At 42.7% G+C, this 16,764-nt stretch overlaps 2 protein-coding genes across 5 annotated transcripts in view; one reads left to right on the plus strand and one right to left on the minus strand.

The window, feature by feature from the left end:
- LOC106649544 overlaps positions 1-16,764 on the minus strand; it is a 62,504-nt gene that overhangs the window by 45,012 nt on the left and 728 nt on the right. The window lies entirely within an intron of this gene.
- The window catches only part of LOC106660083 (E3 ubiquitin-protein ligase TRIM9), a 54,971-nt gene that overhangs the window by 17,235 nt on the left and 20,972 nt on the right, over positions 1-16,764 (plus strand). The window lies entirely within an intron of this gene.

Consider the following 16,764-nt stretch of genomic DNA (forward strand, 5'->3'; position numbering starts at 1 on the left):
TTGTAAGTAAAATTGTGAACCACAGCTCGGCCAAGTTTTATAATTTCGCCCTCGGCAGCCTTCAAGCGAGAGCCGCATATTTATCGTAAATGCATCATCGCGCGAGCCAAGCAGTTTTGGCCAGATTCACAAAATTACTCATGACCGCAGCGCAAATTTATAGACAAGTACCGAGCTAATCGCTGAAATCTAATTTCCATTTTAAAATACGCGCAATATGTATTCCTTGGCAAAAGAGAAGAAAATCGAGTTTCTTTTGACGTTTTGAGGATAAAGCCCGCATGTGGTAGCGCTGCGCTTAATGTGTGTCGAGCTCCGCTTTTTGTTTCACTGGTAATTGAAGAGTCAAAATTATCGACGATCTTTAAAGTTGGTAATTAGAAATTTCAATTGTGGTTGGTGCAGACTTAATGAAAGCCCCCAACGAGATTTTGTTTGTTTGACAATGATTGTGGCTGTCTGCGCATACTGACGCGTGCACCGGGTGAATAATTAATCCGAGTTGAAAAAAAGGTCCTTAATGGCATACTCAAAATTGCTTCCTCATAAAAAATCAAAACTCAATGAGAACAAAAGGTCTGATTCGCAGCATGTGTGCAAAGCTGAAGCGTGAGAACGACCTAACAGCAAGTTTGTGAATAGAATCGAAAAACAATGTCTAAGTGGCAAGTGCCCGAAACCGTACTTGGCGAGAACTTCTCGCAAAAGGGAAAAAAACATTGGGCCATTGTATAATTATATAAACAGAAAAAAAACGTTTCCATCCATAGAAGAGTATCCATTGGGCGAGGGAAATACACGTGACGCCTCCTATTCTTGCCAAATATCGAGGAAACGAAAAAACGAATTTATATATTCAATTCGTGGCAGCAGTCGAAAGAGATAACGATGTTTTAAAAGCGTTATTCAGAATTTTGCAAACTATTATATCAAGTCTCGGGTTAAAGCTACGTCTCGGGTATTGGCCATATAGACGGCAGGGATTTTCGTGTGCGCCGCGTCGCCGACGCGAAATGGGATTTATTGGCCTAGGAGTATACACGCACACGATAGAGTGCATAAAGCTATAACGAAAGCTTCGAAAAAGAGGCCGTTAAAGCTTAAAAGATACATTCATCTTGCCATCTCGGGAAAAGTTCGCTTTCTTTTATTTTATCCTTTTCCCAGTCGTATACGAAGCGTCGACTAAAAACTGCTACTTTATTTGTTTGCTTTTCAGCGGATCAAATTTCGTTAAAGAAGAATAATTTACTTGGGCGCATGGAGTACGCATATAGCTGTTTGATGGAAATAAGACCAGACGGTTCTGATCTATCCAAACAACAAGCTTTTTCTCGGTGGATGAAGAAAATTCGTTTCCCCGTAAAAGAAACCATATCGCTGCGTGGCTCTTTTTTGCTTCTAACGAACACTTAGAAGTTTAATCTTGGGTGATGGATCGGATATAGGCGATCGTCAGTGTTTTATTTTTTCAACGGAAGAAAAGTGCGTGACAATAGATCAAAGATTTTCCCCGGGAACCCTTTGTCGTCTGGATATCATAATTCAATCGAACGAGTAGCGAGCAGCGGCTAACTCGATTTTCTCGAAAAAATCAGAAATTTTGCCGCTGCTTAGAATTACGTATGCGTAGCTATGGGCGATCTGAGCGAAAAAAGCTCGCTGTAGCGCATACTATAGAGAGAGAAAGAGATGAATATACGGCCTTCAACAATAGCTCGCGCACAGAGAAATATTCCCCTTTTTCTTGTATTGCGATCGTTTTGGGTTTTTGCTTGTATAATACACGGGTAGTGAGAGCGCGAGAGAGAGAGAAAGAGATGAGTTGCAGGTATGTGACGTGAATCCGATGAAGCGGCAGTGTTCGGGCGCGCGTGCACACACGTAGGTATATAACCAAAGATATGTCTGCTGCAGCAGTTGTAAAGTAAGAACCGACGTCAGTTCGCCTCTGCCCGTAGTAGTTTTTCGCCGATTCTATATATAGACGGATACAAAAGTCGTGCAGTGCTACGCCGGCTCGTCGTGTAAAATATATGTAATACGCCTCCTGCAGTATATATATATATGTACGATTACTTTTCAGATATTCTCGCTGACGTTTATCGAGTGCAGCTTGTTGCATTTCGGAATTGGGAAGAAAAGAGAAAAAACGGAGAGGAAAAATTGCGCTGCGCCGTAACCAAGTTCCTTGGCGGCAATGCAAATGCTCGACAAATATTTGACGATAGCGTATCTGACACTTTATTCGGTAATTGACACGTTTCGCGCGCTGTAAGCCGAGCACTTGTACGCACAATTTACCTCAACACAGGGCGCACACAACTTTAATGAATAACAACGAGTTGGCAAGCAGCTCTTGCAGCCGAATCGAGCCGACGACTGTCGCCGTCGTGCATATAGCCGCGCTGTTACACCGTTGCCGTTGCCACTGCTGCTGCGTTGGTAATTCGAGTACGCACGCTACATAAGGTATGGTTTACCATGTTCCGCGTATACATATATACGCATCCGAGATAATGGATTCGATCCGGCGAGCGCGTAGGAAAAGTTTTCGCGCGTATAGCCCGGCGGAGGGTATTACCTTTAATTTGCCGGATTTTATGGCTCTCTTTGCAAAAGGGAGAGAGGCCAGAAGTGTAAAAGAAGGAAGAAGAGAGGCCAGAGCGAAAATTGGCACGCACACACGTAGTACGAGGCGTGCACTCGAGAGAGCGGTTTTCTCTAATAAACATTCCATAGTAGATTGCAGCTGTGCTTTCAAAACTTCCAAAACTCTTACAGATAATGATGCTTAACATTTTTTTCGTGCGCAAAAATGATGAATTATTGCAAGGCAGAAATCGCATTTATGCAAACGCAACGTAGGTCACGAGAAAAAAATACAAGATATGCTTATGGAGTAGAAAAAGTTGAAAGCCTAAAAAATCTTGAGAAAAAGACTATATTGTGGTGGCTGCTCGTTGGCAAAAAAGACGAGCAAAAAGCTTTTCCTATATAGCCTCTATTTCAAGTAGCTAGAGTGTGCTGCCATATATTTTATACCCGCTGTCTCGACGCGCACAGGGTATTAGCTTTAAGAATTCATGAGGGTTGGAAAATCTGCTATTGCCAACGTAGTACCAGATGAAGTTCAACTCGCAATCCAAAAACGAGCAAAAAAATGGCGCAGTTAAGAGATAATCGCAAATTACACTGTCGAAAGTGTTGCGCGCGCGCCAGGGGCAATGTAAAGTGGCCAGTTCGGCTAATCTGGACAGGTTTAATGAGCGTGGGCCAAAAGTTTCGTTGCGTCGGATAAGTAGTTGGAAAATATTACGCATCGCGTGATTTTTATTGACATTGGCAATCTAATCCGTCATCCCAATCCCATATCCGAGCGCCGAGAACAAAGAGCCATTATTTCATACCTTATGTAGATGGCGTGTACACGCGTGCGCGCATGCAAAAAAGCACATAGCATTAAAATAGCGATCCATAAGTTGGTGCTGGGCGCAGCTAAAGGGAGAGGGCGAAGCGCACGAGAAAGAGGAAAAAATTGAGTTCGGCGTTGACGAGGTGGCAGTAGTAATGCCTACTCTCTTTCTCTCCCGTTGCGGCTTTTCTCGCGTTGCTGAAATATCCTGCCAAATCGAATACGTTTCAGCGCAACTTTCTGTTTCTGCGTCGTCTAACAGCCGCGTCGGTATATGCACATTTTCGTCTTCCGTCCTCGTTCGCAGCATTTGATTACGCGTCGTTTGCGCACACGAAAATTCTCCATGTATAATAATTAATTAGGATAAATCTCAAGCTGTTCTACGAAACCAAGCCGTTTCATTCGATTCGCCAAAAGGTCTTCTTGTCGCGCTCGCGACACACGAAAACTTGGATGACTTCTGACACTCGAGCTCGGCTTTTCGAAAAGTCGATGGCGCACGCGATTGAATTATTCATGAAAAGCGCCGCAGCCGCACATACATGAGCATACAATATACGTATATATATGGAGCGAGGACGAACTCGATTAAGCATTCCTTTCGCTGGACTTTTTCTTTTGGTCTTTTTTGTGCTCGGCTCTCCAAAGCCATGCTCTTCCCCTTCCAGCCCAGTCTGCTGGGCAAATAGTAATCGCCGAAGACGACGTGGGCCAGCTGTGCCAGCTTCGAGCTCTCTGACCGGATGCAATAAGGCTTCCGTGTGTAGGGCTGCCGCTCACGCAGCTTTTCCCGCTCTTTTGAGTGTGATTTTTTTAAATGCACGACGAGATTTTAAGGCTGCGATTAACTTGCCGGGCTTTAATTTCTGATTGCTTCTTCCTGTTTTATGCTCGCTTTGTACAGGAATTTTAAATTCGACCACGCTGCTGTTCCCTTTTTACGCTTAGCAGAAAAAAGAATACGAGACATTCGTATTTCAACGTGCAATTTATCGAATCAGACATTATGCCACTTTCGTGTGACAATACCCCGTGCTCGCGAGTCCCTTGATACGTAGACGTGCGCCTATAATAAACCCGTAATATACATTTCTTGCGCTGAATTAGTGAAATTAGTTTTTCCTCGGGGCTTTCCGGTAGAGATTATAGTACGGCAAAAAGTGTCGGGTTATACACGCCTAATAATGCCGGTCGCTACCCCCAAAGCGCGTGACTTTGATGCACTGGACTTGTGCGTACGTGTACGCGAGTGCAAAGTTTATATGCGTACGATATTTAAATGACCAGGAAATTCCAGGGGCTCCACCCCACAAAGTTAAATATAATTTCCCAGAAAAAGGGAGGAACCCAAGAGAAGAAAAAGGGAAAGCGTTTTGAAAGTTAGATAAAGCCGAAAAGGAGTGCATAGTTCTCAAAGTTACTATTTTAAGTAAAGAGTTTTAATAAGTTAGTCGCACGACAAACTAAAACTATTGATCTTAGTGAAAATAAGCCAAAGCTCGCTCGCTTGTTTGTTGGAATGTACGAAAGAGAATGAAAAATCAGGAAAAAGCTCGAAATAAGCGAGAGAAAAATTTCGAGAGCTCGACTCAAAGAGACATGCGTTGCGTACGGTAGACACGGCGTAAATAAAATAGGAAAGTATAGCTGGGAGAAAAAAGCGTATAAAGTTGACGCCCAGCAGCGGCGGCGGCAGAAGCGGCAACAACTGCGCAGGGTAAACACTGGCTGTGCGCCTTCGGCTGACATTTTTATCCATGAATAATCTCTCGAGTATATACTGCAGTATCGATTTCTCCTTGTAATTATGAATGAACTGGCGTCTCGTGCAGCCGGAAAAACGTACACATGCTGGGGCATTTGAAACGGACAATTTTCGCGAATGTCTCGCGTATGCGTGGAGAGCGAATTGATGACCCTATGATAATGTCAACTTGGCATGCGTCGCTCTCGTATTACAGCCCGGCGCAAGGGACAATTTTGCAAGCTCGTGCATGTTAAATATAATGTCTCATTAGTCGGCTACGTAATAACGCGAGACATGCAGCAGCGACTGGTGAATTTACTCGGCGATATTATTCATTTATGTCTTTTCGCTAATGAATAACCTTCATTATCTGATAATGGGCACAATTCCTCGCTTCCTTTTCTTGTTAATGCGCCGACTCGGTGGCTGCTCGCGAGGCACGCGATAAGATCCGTCTGGCGCGCGCCAACTTTCGACGAAAAAATTGTCGTAAAAGCGTTTGAGCGTGAGACGCGGCGCATAAACATGGCACAAGTGTATTCATCGGCTATTGTGCCGATGTACCGCCGCCTACATACGGGTATACATTTTACACGTGTAGGCATATATATAATAATAATTCGCGCGACGCGTGCATATACGCAACCGTCCGTGTGAATTGTTTGTCTGGGCGTTTACGCGCGTACAACACATCATCGCAAGAGAGCAGCTGGGGGATGAAAAGTCCCAGCCCCTGCTTGCGATCGATCCCTCTGCACACGTATATGCTGTACGTACGCGTGCACAGTATGTACAACTTCCGCTTTTATAAGCGCATTTGCGTATTTAAAAAATTATTCATCAAAAAGTTTCGCCTAGTGCTGCTTGTTGACATTCTTCGTTGCATAAAACTGGGTAAATACGTATTCTATAGATCGGATTAAGGCCTCGAAAACTTTCGAGTTATGATTCCTGCAAGTTTGAAGCTCGAGCCGGTTGCATATAGCGTGCATGCTGCTCTGCGGGCGCTTGTAAAAAGTTCCGCACTTCGTATATGTATAAGACACTCGGTCTGACAATTAGCCGCGATTTATGCAAGTTTTCAGTTTGAAATCTCTTTCTCTCTCTTACTTTCAACTCGCACATGTATATTCATGGTGGCGGCGCGTGGTATAGCCCACGATTCGATTCACTAGCTATTACTCATTTTTGGTTCGACTTTGCAGCCTGTTTTCTCGACTCTGCGAATACTAAAGTTGAAGAAACAAAAAAGCCAGGCGATATAATTGCAAGAACAATTTTTCATTGTAATACGCGTGCACTCACAAAACAGGTTCAATTAAAGCTCGGCTCGAAGCAATGAAAACTGGTCCGACTCAGTAATTAAGCATATAGCACCTATAGCTTCAGCCACGAACGAAGCTATTCTTTCTCCTTCCGCGAGCGTTTCATCAAATGCTTTAAGATTATGATGGAAGAGCTTTAATTTCAAAAATGTACGAGAATGATGAATAAGATTATAATTTCATACTTCATAGGAATACTTATTCAAGTACTGCTCGTTCGCAGATGTGTATATAAGTACGCGTTTAAGGAAAAGCCAAGACTCTGTCTCTCGGTCTGAAAATAGTAATTACACTCGAACGAGGCGCTTCGCGCACATCACGTAACCCCTTTTCCTCGTACTTTATCCACTACCAATCTGCTACTGCTGCTGCTACTGCTTCCTCCCCGTAGCAGCTAGTAGCTACTCTTTCTCGCAGACTCGTTTTCTTCTTAGCTCGATCGCACTACTCGACGGCTTGTACGATACACGTTTTTCTTGCAATTCGTTTTCGTACAGTTCGTCTTGAGAGAGCCGCCCCCCGTATTTTCGTGGCCTCTAATGACACGTAAACGCCTGTGTACGTACACGTGCGTACTTTGTCAATTCGCCGCGACTTTTATTTTGAATCGCTATATTCGTCACGCGCGAACTCGCGAGCGAGTCAGCCCTTTTCCGAGAAAAAGCTTTTTCATTTCAAATTTGACGTTTCAATTTGATGTCTTTATGCGTAAATCGAAACGTGCGTGAAGCATTTAAGGCTTTTATATTCCTTTCGAGAGTGATGTATTTACATTCGTTGAACCGCGTATGTATAGAGTCATGTTGCGGATATAAAAATTTGTTTTTTAGCACTTTTCTAGAAACGATTATTCTAACAAGAAAACGTTTAAAAAAATCATTATGTAATTAAAACTGGTCCAAAACTCTCAAGGTCTTTGCTCTTCAAAAACTAAAATAAACTTGAGAATGAAAGTCGACGTATGATTTATAAATAGAACGACCAGACACTTCGTCTCGATCAAGTATCAATGGGAAAAATGAGTCAAAATCACGTGATCTCATTCAAACTGGAATTTTTTTAACTCGTGAAAATTGCACTGCCTATATCCGGCATATAATAACACGACAAGTGGCATTTCCGCTAGCTACTTTTTCCCATGCACACTCGATATACACATACAAGTTCCAAATACACAAACTAAAAACACATTTAAGCCTGCCTTCCGACTGCTGCGCTTATTCGATGCTTTTCGAGTTCCGCTGCAATCGGACTATTGGATTTTCTCGCGGATAAAAGGCTCGATAATACCTTGTTTCGGAGTCAGCCTATATGCAGCATTGCAGCAACAGCAGCAGCGGTGGTCTGACTGGTAGTTGTTTCACCCTGTCATAAATGCATTTTGGCCATATTCCGCCCGTCTGTGCCGTATTGTTTCTCCTATAGGCGCTGCCACGTTTGCAGGATATTTTCATAATTCCATTTTGCTGCTCATACGCTGCGCAGTGCACCACTGAATTAGAACGGCATATTTCGAAATGACGCATAAATTGTCTTTAATTCATTCTTTTTACTTCGTAATCGATAGTCTGTTAATTTCGTAACAATCTCAGTCATACTTCAATTATAATAAAAAGCCTAATTTCTTGCTGCGACTGTGCGAGCAAAAATAAATTCCCCATATACTTCTCATCGGAATCCTCGCCCCCTCCCGATATTGTATTCTCATTTTTGCAACCTCCAATAACAAAGGAGCTTAATATTCCTCTCTTGAAGCTTCTCTCGAAGATATCCCACGTTCGCTTATGTATACATGGGCCACGAGGTAAGTTTAAGGGTCTTCGCTTGTATTATATTAAACGCGCATAGTAGCACTAGAGGCACATTTTGATGTTGCGTAATAACGGTGTGCGGCTCTTTCGGAATATGAAGGATGAAGGGTCTGCCTTTGCCGCCACCACCGACGCAGATACTCGTGTACACCGAAGGGTCGACAAAATGAGATGTTATTTTTTTTCTCTCTTCTCCGTTGGTCGATTTGCGAAGTAAAAGCTGGAAAATGGGATTGGAATCGAATCTTGTTCGGGCTCTTCCTTTTTGAAGCTTTAGGCGTCGAAGCTTGCGCAAGTCCGTCTTTCTTTTTTTTTGTGTAAACTTGCACTACTAATCATTTCAGTTTTACATTCGAACCCACCCCCAATCGTTGATAATGGCGTATTTTCATTAAATAATACAAGCGCTGAGCTTTTCAGCGTGCCTATTATATCATGCAAAGCTGCGAATCGCAATAAAAATGACTCGGTATAGGGCGGTATCTATCGCGCATATCATTTTGCAGGATGCGATCTCGTGAAAATCTCATCACCATTCATAGAATCATTCGATTTCACGCAAACAATACAATTTCCATTTTTCTTTTCTTCTTTTTAAATCATTTTTTCATTTTTTCTCTTCTATATTCTTGCACTTGCGACAAAAACCCTTGCACGGGGTATATATACGTATTTCGAATCAGAACTTGCAAAGTTCGATTCTCTTTTTCTTTCGCTCTTCCTTTCTTGCTTTCTTTCTTTGCTGCAAATGCTTACGCGAGTTACCAGTTCTTCTAGCGCAGCAAAGGAAAAATCGCTTTACTCTGCACAATTCAATCTGCCTCTTCGTCTCTTCAGATTCAGACTTTTGCATATCTAAAATCTTCGAGAAAGTACAGAGAAGCAGTCAGAAAAGTATACGGTCAACTTGTTCGTGTACCTGTATATACGTCGCTGCGATGTCTAATTAAAATTACGACGCTGAACAGATCCTCTCCGGCGAGTCTCTCTTATCGTCTGTGGAAAAAGCAGACCACAGGGAAAGAAATAGAGAATGAGAGAATGGAAAACGACAAATAGAGCTTGTGGCTAGAGCTGCTTTACCCTATATGTGTATTTGCCGGCCGCCAGAATAAAAAGAATGAGAGGCGAGACAGAAAAAAAATACGCTAACGCAAGATAGGTGCATTTTTAAGGCGCTTTCATATTATCGAATCTCTGTGGCGATTTCCCAAGAATGAAAGTTTTAAATAACTTCATACTATAATGAAATTGTCGCAGCTATTTTACGAATCTTCGAAATTGGCATATCGGCAAAAATATTAATTCTTCGTTCGTGTTTTGCAACTTCATAAGATATTCCAAGTTTCCCGCGAATTTTCATATCTATACTCAAGTTTTAAGAAATTGAATTCATTTCAATTTAAAAAGAAAAGTTACCTTAACCATATTATTTATAAGGTAGTAATTGACTTATTTTTTCAATAATTGTTTATCTGGCTACGTTTCTTTTATGAATCATCATTTTTTATTATTATCTTTTATTATTCTGTGAGCACCGACATATCTTTACAAAATTTCAACTTTTGTTGGCTACAATCGTAAAAGCTACACTTTGAACGATAATGTGACGAAATTCGATCTGTTTACGAGAGTCCAAAATTTAGCGCATTGTGCTATCGGAGATGCGTATGAACTGTAATACGCATGCACTGTAAAGTGTAATATCTGAGGTACGCAAGCACTATGATATTATTATAATAGTAATATAATAAACAAGTTTTTCAGCCGGTTTTCACTTCTTTGCGCGAATCTTTAGAATCTACTTAAAAATATGTTCTTTCCAAATAAAATATTTATGCCTCGGCTACTTTGGTCTATGAAGCGATTCAAATTACGTATGCTCGTTCATGACTTGATATTACAACTTGTCGTACTCTTTGGTTGTTCTATCCACATGTTCATGAAATAAATGGGACAATACACGTATGCTGATGACCTGTAATCGCATTTGCAAGAGGGAGAGAGAGAGCGAGAGAAGGCCGATGTCGCGAGTAGATGTATTTATGGCTGCATAGGAACTCGCGTCGGGTCGTTGCATTTTACTTACGGCCACATGGCACGGCATGTTTCGTGCGTTTCCTTCTCTCTTCGCATCGTTGGGGGTGTACTACACTCGCGGGATATATCTGTTTTCGCGCATGGCTGCATTATACACACGTGCCTGTGCATGGGTTATATAGCCGCGCGCTGTGTCTTCTGTTTGCTTTCGGACCTTTGACCGGGCGATTAACTATTTAAATATATTTCATGTTTCCGCTGCTTTTAAACTTTATTTTCAATCTCTCTCCAATTTGATAAATACACGATTCGTAGAAGGAAAAAAATCGTCAAACTATATCGGAAAAATGTCGTCACTGGCACTGCACCTTTTTGCTCGTCAGAAAGAAAAAAATGAAAGATGAACGATATGTGTCTGCCAGGATATAGATACGCACAAATGTCATTTTCAATTTGTCCGACTTCTACAATCCACTCTCCTTGACATTCGTATGGCTCTTGTATGTATGTAACCCCCAAGGGTCAGACCTACGTATACCAATAACCCAAGCTCTGCCAATCGATCACTCCGGTCGCGCGGAAATAGATATATTTACGCACACCCTCTTGACTGTCATCTCTCTCTCTCTTTTGGCATTTTCTTTTTACTTTTTTCATGTGTATGTCAGGAACTAATATCGACAGTCGCACACCTATGCGGTAGTAAAAGTCAAGGGTGAGAACGAGAAAAATCATTTGTTTCTTTTGCTATCGGCAGCTTTTCAAATTGATAGCGTAGCTGCAAAAAGAAGCGCGTATAAACGAATAGCTTTTTTCTCGCTTCTCCTCGTATTTTGTCAACGTCTCTCGGGTCTGATTACGTTTTTACAAACTGCGCGTTCCTCCGGCAAAAGCATCTAATTTATCTCGGAAGCTTTTACAGCCCCGCCAAGATGTACATCGTAGAGCTTAAACGTCATAGCCTGCAGAGCTTAACGTAACGCAGAGTAATTTCTACCTTGCTCCTTTATTTTTTTGCTCCATACTCTGCTTCTATGCTCTCTGACTCTCTGTATTTTTTTTATTCGCCCGCATCGAGTTGTTTTCAGACGTAAAAACATGCATTATCGATTATGCTCGCGAGCGTATGCACGTACGGTATCAACAAAAAAGCTATACATACATATATTCAGCGGTAGTCGCGCACACTTCCCTCGTTCTTCTTTTCCGCTTTAGGCCGTGTCCTTATTTTTCTCGCACTCTCGAATGCACGAAAAGTCGACGCTGCGCAAGGAAAAGTGCAAAACGAAGCACTTTCTTGCGTGTGTACGTACGCGAACAATCGCTGCTACTACTACTGCGCTCTGCTACTCGCGATATATATAAACGAGCAAACGAAGCGGGACACGCGTTCTTTTATTTTCCTATATTTTCCTTTTTCTGTCGGCGTCGACTAGTTTCTATACAGCTGAATTTTTTTGTTACGCACGCGCGCCCGTGCAAAACGTCAAAGAAACGTAATCGTCAGCTCGCGACACACGGCTGGCGCTTCGATGATGAATTATTTTGATTTCCCGATGCCTGCACGCGGCTATATTTTATATAGTTTCTCACTTTTCTCGTTTCAGTCTCTTTTGTTTGAAGAACGCGCGAGAGGCTGCAGCTAGCATAGAATCGTGATTGTTTTAGCAATTCGTAATGACATTTCGGCTAAGCTCCTGCTCACCTTTTAAAATTTTATTCTTACAATCTCGATCAAATGCACTTAAAACTCAACCTCGGCCGCAAAAAGCATTGGTCGCCCCCCTTTATGCCGTATGAAAAGAGGTTCAGTTCTTAGCTTTGCTGTGGCTTATGCGCCATCACCTTCTCTCTGCGTCGACTCCATATCTCTCGAGGGAAAAAGACCCTACACACGCACGCATAAAGCAGCAATGCCCTGCGCGAGTTGTAGAAGCTTTCAGTTTCCTTTCATCTCTTTCTTTCTTTCGTCGCCTGCCTCGCTCGCTCGCGCACCAGAAATATAAATGACGAGGGGTCCGAAATTTTAACGAAGCCTTCCGAGAAATCTGCTCGTCCGCGAATGTACGCGCTTATATAGCCCGAGCTTTATTGCATTAATTGAGCCGACGCCGAGTTAACACCGACAGAAGAGAGGAAGGGGGGACTAGGGAGGGACGGGACAGAGTATAGGTATGATGTAAATATGGATGTCTGTACTTGGCTGTATACTCAACATACTCGCAGCTGCGCGCCACACACAGAACTTGACAAATGCGGGACGCGTGTTTTTCAAAAAGAGGTACATCTTCTCTCGAGCGAGAGATTCCCTCTCTCTCTCACTCACTCTTTTGAGTTATGTGTAGCTTTTGTACGCGTATATATATTTTGCACGCCCAGGACTGGAGAGCATGTCATTTTCGAGGCACTCTCGAAAGAGGAGCTCCCAGTGCCCTGTATACATATACGTTTTTAAGCTCTTTATTATATGAGCACGTCGAAAGAATCAGCGAATGTTAATAATACTTGGACAAAAGAGAAACTTGGCGTGGGATTTTTGAAGCTTGAAAAATCCAAGCTATCCGTCATGGACTGCAGCGACGTTGAAGCAGCGGCGCGTACATTTGCGAGCTTGGTTAAAAAGATCAGAGATAATACAGTTAGACGCACGTTTCCCTTGTTACGTGAAAATTCAGTCGGTCGCAACATGACACACGAGACCGTTGAGTAGTGGAAAGTCAAATTGAACTCTGTTCATTTTTAATATCACGTATCAGTCACGCAAGGAGAAAGAATCGCTCGTGGCATGTTTAAGCGGGTAGAAAAACATTGGCCGACTCTGTCCTCGTGATTCTTTCACCTCTGCTGCGATGAGCCCCATGCTCGTGTACGCACATGCGCGCAGACACATCTACCCCCTCGGTACACATGATCTCTTGCTGATGCATAGAAGCGGATATCCAATCAGTCTGCTCGTTTTGTAAACCTTTGAAATATCTTTCCCTTCCAGTAACTTTTCTCTCTGCACATTTCAAATTTCATGCTTTGATAGACGCTGCCTCTGCGTTGGGAGCACTCGGCCGCACGATGGCTCTATTTCGCTGCCATATATAGTTTGTGCGTGTGGCATATATGCGGTGACGATATTGTTTTTATTTCTTTGCCAATCGAAAACAGGTATGAATGCGCGGCGAACTCGTGCTCCTCAAAGATAAGCCGAGAGGTATTAATTAGTCGAAAATACATTGAAGCGCGCAAGCACGCACGCGAGTGACAAATAACTCGCTCACGCACTGCTGGAGAGATAGCTCTTATAATACGTTAAAACCCCGCTCTCGCGTCTAGACACACTAGTGGCAGGCGCTTGTCGCTTTTGTCTATACGTTCGCCCCCTGGCAATATAACGACGCAGACAATGCCGCTGCGTTGTGTCCGAATAAAAGCAATGAATACCTACGCATAGATATATATTGTATTGCCGAGCGCATTGTACAAAGCGACTGAGCGCGATGCAGTTGCTCTATTTTTGAAAAGGAAGAAAGCGCAACTGCGGGTACTATAGAATCTGTGCGTCCTCGTCGTCGTCGCTCTGTTAAACTCTCGCTGTGTTATAAGCTCGCTACATCGCTGGGGAATTATGTACACTATCTCGAGCTGCCAGCCTAAACTATCAAACTCCGTCTTTGGATTTGGCTATGCCTCATGGTGTCTGGCGCTTGCCTCGTCTGCGAGATCGTCTTTCTCCATGTTTTGCATTTTAAAGCGTCCTGTGTACTGCAACAACTCGTAGCAATTCTTGAAAAGAAACGTCGTACAAATTGATCGACGTAGTTTTATTTTTTTAATTTAATACGAGTGAGCTATTACCCTAAAAGCTGCGTTTTTTCCGATCGCAAAAATGAGGGCGAATAAAGTGCAAGGAGTAGTTAGCAGCTATAATCCCTTATTTTTTATATATTTTTTTGAAACACGACGTCGTTAGCTTTTTCACTTATAGAAAGACGTAGTTGTGAAGCTGCAGTCTAAATTTGAAGCTAGTGCTCTCGATTTCAGCGCGTTGAACTATCGCTATAGGAAAAAGAGCTGGTGCTCTATTCGCTTTTCTAAATAAGTGGAGAGCTTTAATCGATGCTCGGAACAATTGATCTACTACCTCACAAGTGTTTGTTTCCCCCTAACAAAATAATATTTTAGTTAGACGTATGGAGGCAAGCTTGTTGTTTCTTTCAACTTCCGTTAAAAGCTTCATAGCCGCAAGTTCAAGTATTATTTACAGCATGCAAGTGTGCAAAGTATAAGAGAAGTTAAGCGCTAGCATAGGAGCCCGCGCGCAATGTTTTTATTACCTCGGAGCTGTTTATGCGAGGGACAACTGGAATAGCTTTTCGGAAAACGACACTCCGGGGTGGGCTCCGAAAAGCTCCCGAAAGCTACTCGATAATTAAACATGATTCGATCGATGCATAATTCAATGAATTATTCGTCCAATTGACAAACAAAATTTTAAATGCGCCTGCATAAAATCTGCATACAATCATCGCCGGGCCATATTTATATAGTAATTTCTCGCGAAATCGATGCGGCGCACGCGAAATGCTCGCTCGGCTAGATAGAGAACAAGCTCACCCGGGGCGGCGCGCACAGTAGTGTAACCCGATTACGGCCCAGCGCTTGCGAGCAGTCTCGACTCGAGCTGCGCAAAAGCATTTTGCTCTCGTTCTCTTATATATACACATAGCTCTAGACGCGCTTTTCATCTCTATCGCTGTAATTCGATTGAACCGGCAAACGCTCGCTAAAATAAAGTATCTGTATAGCGAATGAGCGAGCGAACGCGCGACGCCGACAACGACGACAACGTCGACGACGACGAGAAGCAACCGGCATGAGAAGAGCACGCGATGCAATAGTTAACGCTTCCGTTGTTTAACGCGTTTGCGCCGTACTAGCGAAATTCAATCTTCAGTCTAGGCAGCCAACTAGGAATCCGATAATATTCGCCTTTTTTGTACACGGCGATTGCCTCGTACGCTGCAGACGATCATTTCCTTTTTGCCGCTTATGCGTTTCTCCCTCTTTCTTTTATCGGAAGATCAAGCAGAAAAAATTGCTACATATATGACTGGCTTTTAATTTTTTCATAGGTATTTGTTTGTTTCGACTTGGACATTTATATTATTTATTTACATTTTTTTTCAAGTATTAAAATAATCTCGGCCTAAGGTGCAAATGCTCGTGACGGAAAAAAATCGATATGCACACCCTACGTGCACGCGTCTGCATAGATTTCTCATATCGTCATTGCGGCTCGATGTACATACCTGCGGGAGCACATCACCCACTCGGATATTTTACTATGCACGGATTGCGTGCCCCATTGGGATTTACATTAGCGCCGGCACAAGCGACTGAATTTTTACGACTCGGGCACTAGCACGTACACATATACATAAATCCGCGTTAAAATTAAAATTCGCGGCTATGGCGATGAAAGTTTAATTTACTAACGTTCGACTATTCGCTAATATTCTTGTGTATTTGTACATTCGCTTTGCGGCGCGGGAATGCGCCTGCCCACGTCACTCAACCCTTCGAAAGCAGCCAGCCCTGCTGGTGTTGTATAATTTAATTATGAATGAAATTTTGTCGTTCGCAGACGCTCACGCACGCGTCAACGTCGCTTAATCACTACTCGTAGCTACACGCTTTTCTCCTGTTGTCGCTTTGCATATATACAAAATACTTAGGATTAGCCTCGGAAATTATAGTCTCTCCTTCGGCACTCAACTTTTTTAAATTTATGCGAATTCCTTGATGCTGCGATGCAGACTATAACATAGAAAAATAAAGAACTCACAGCAGTTCGCGATCGAACTTTATGTTAATTGTGCTTGGAAGTTTTGAAAAGTTGGCTGTAGCAGCAACTAACAACCCAGGCCACAGAGAAAGTCGAAAAAAGTTTTTCCAAACGTACGCCCCTCGCGAATCCGCTATTGTAAACAATAGACATCGATCGATCGAGAAATTTTGCGAAAAGAATGAATACCAGTCTGTCGCCCATGTATGTATTGTTTATTCTTTTCAAGTATTGACGGCTTTAATATCTTTTTTAGCGTATAACTTTTCTTTCCCGAGTTGGCGCGCACCCGCAAGTGTTTTAATTGAATTTCCACAACACTCTTCTGACATATACATGCACACGCACACGCGCACGAAAAGTGCCAAGAGAGCGAGAGGCAGTTGAAAAATTTTAATTAGTGAGACGAGGAGCTTCTCTTTTTCCATTCTACGCGCCTATGTACATCTGGCGAGTGTGTGTACAAACCTTTTTGCGTTTTTATAGAATAGAGGCTAGATTTCTTTGTAGTGCATAATATCGCTTTTTGCGTCTCTACGTGCGCCAGTAAATATAGCTATGCTAATTTACACCTTTTTAAAGCTATT

The sequence above is a fragment of the Trichogramma pretiosum genome, unplaced genomic scaffold, assembly GCF_000599845.2.
Source record: "Trichogramma pretiosum strain Unisexual culture from Peru unplaced genomic scaffold, Tpre_2.0 scaffold57, whole genome shotgun sequence".
Taxonomy (NCBI): Eukaryota; Metazoa; Arthropoda; class Insecta; order Hymenoptera; family Trichogrammatidae; genus Trichogramma; species Trichogramma pretiosum.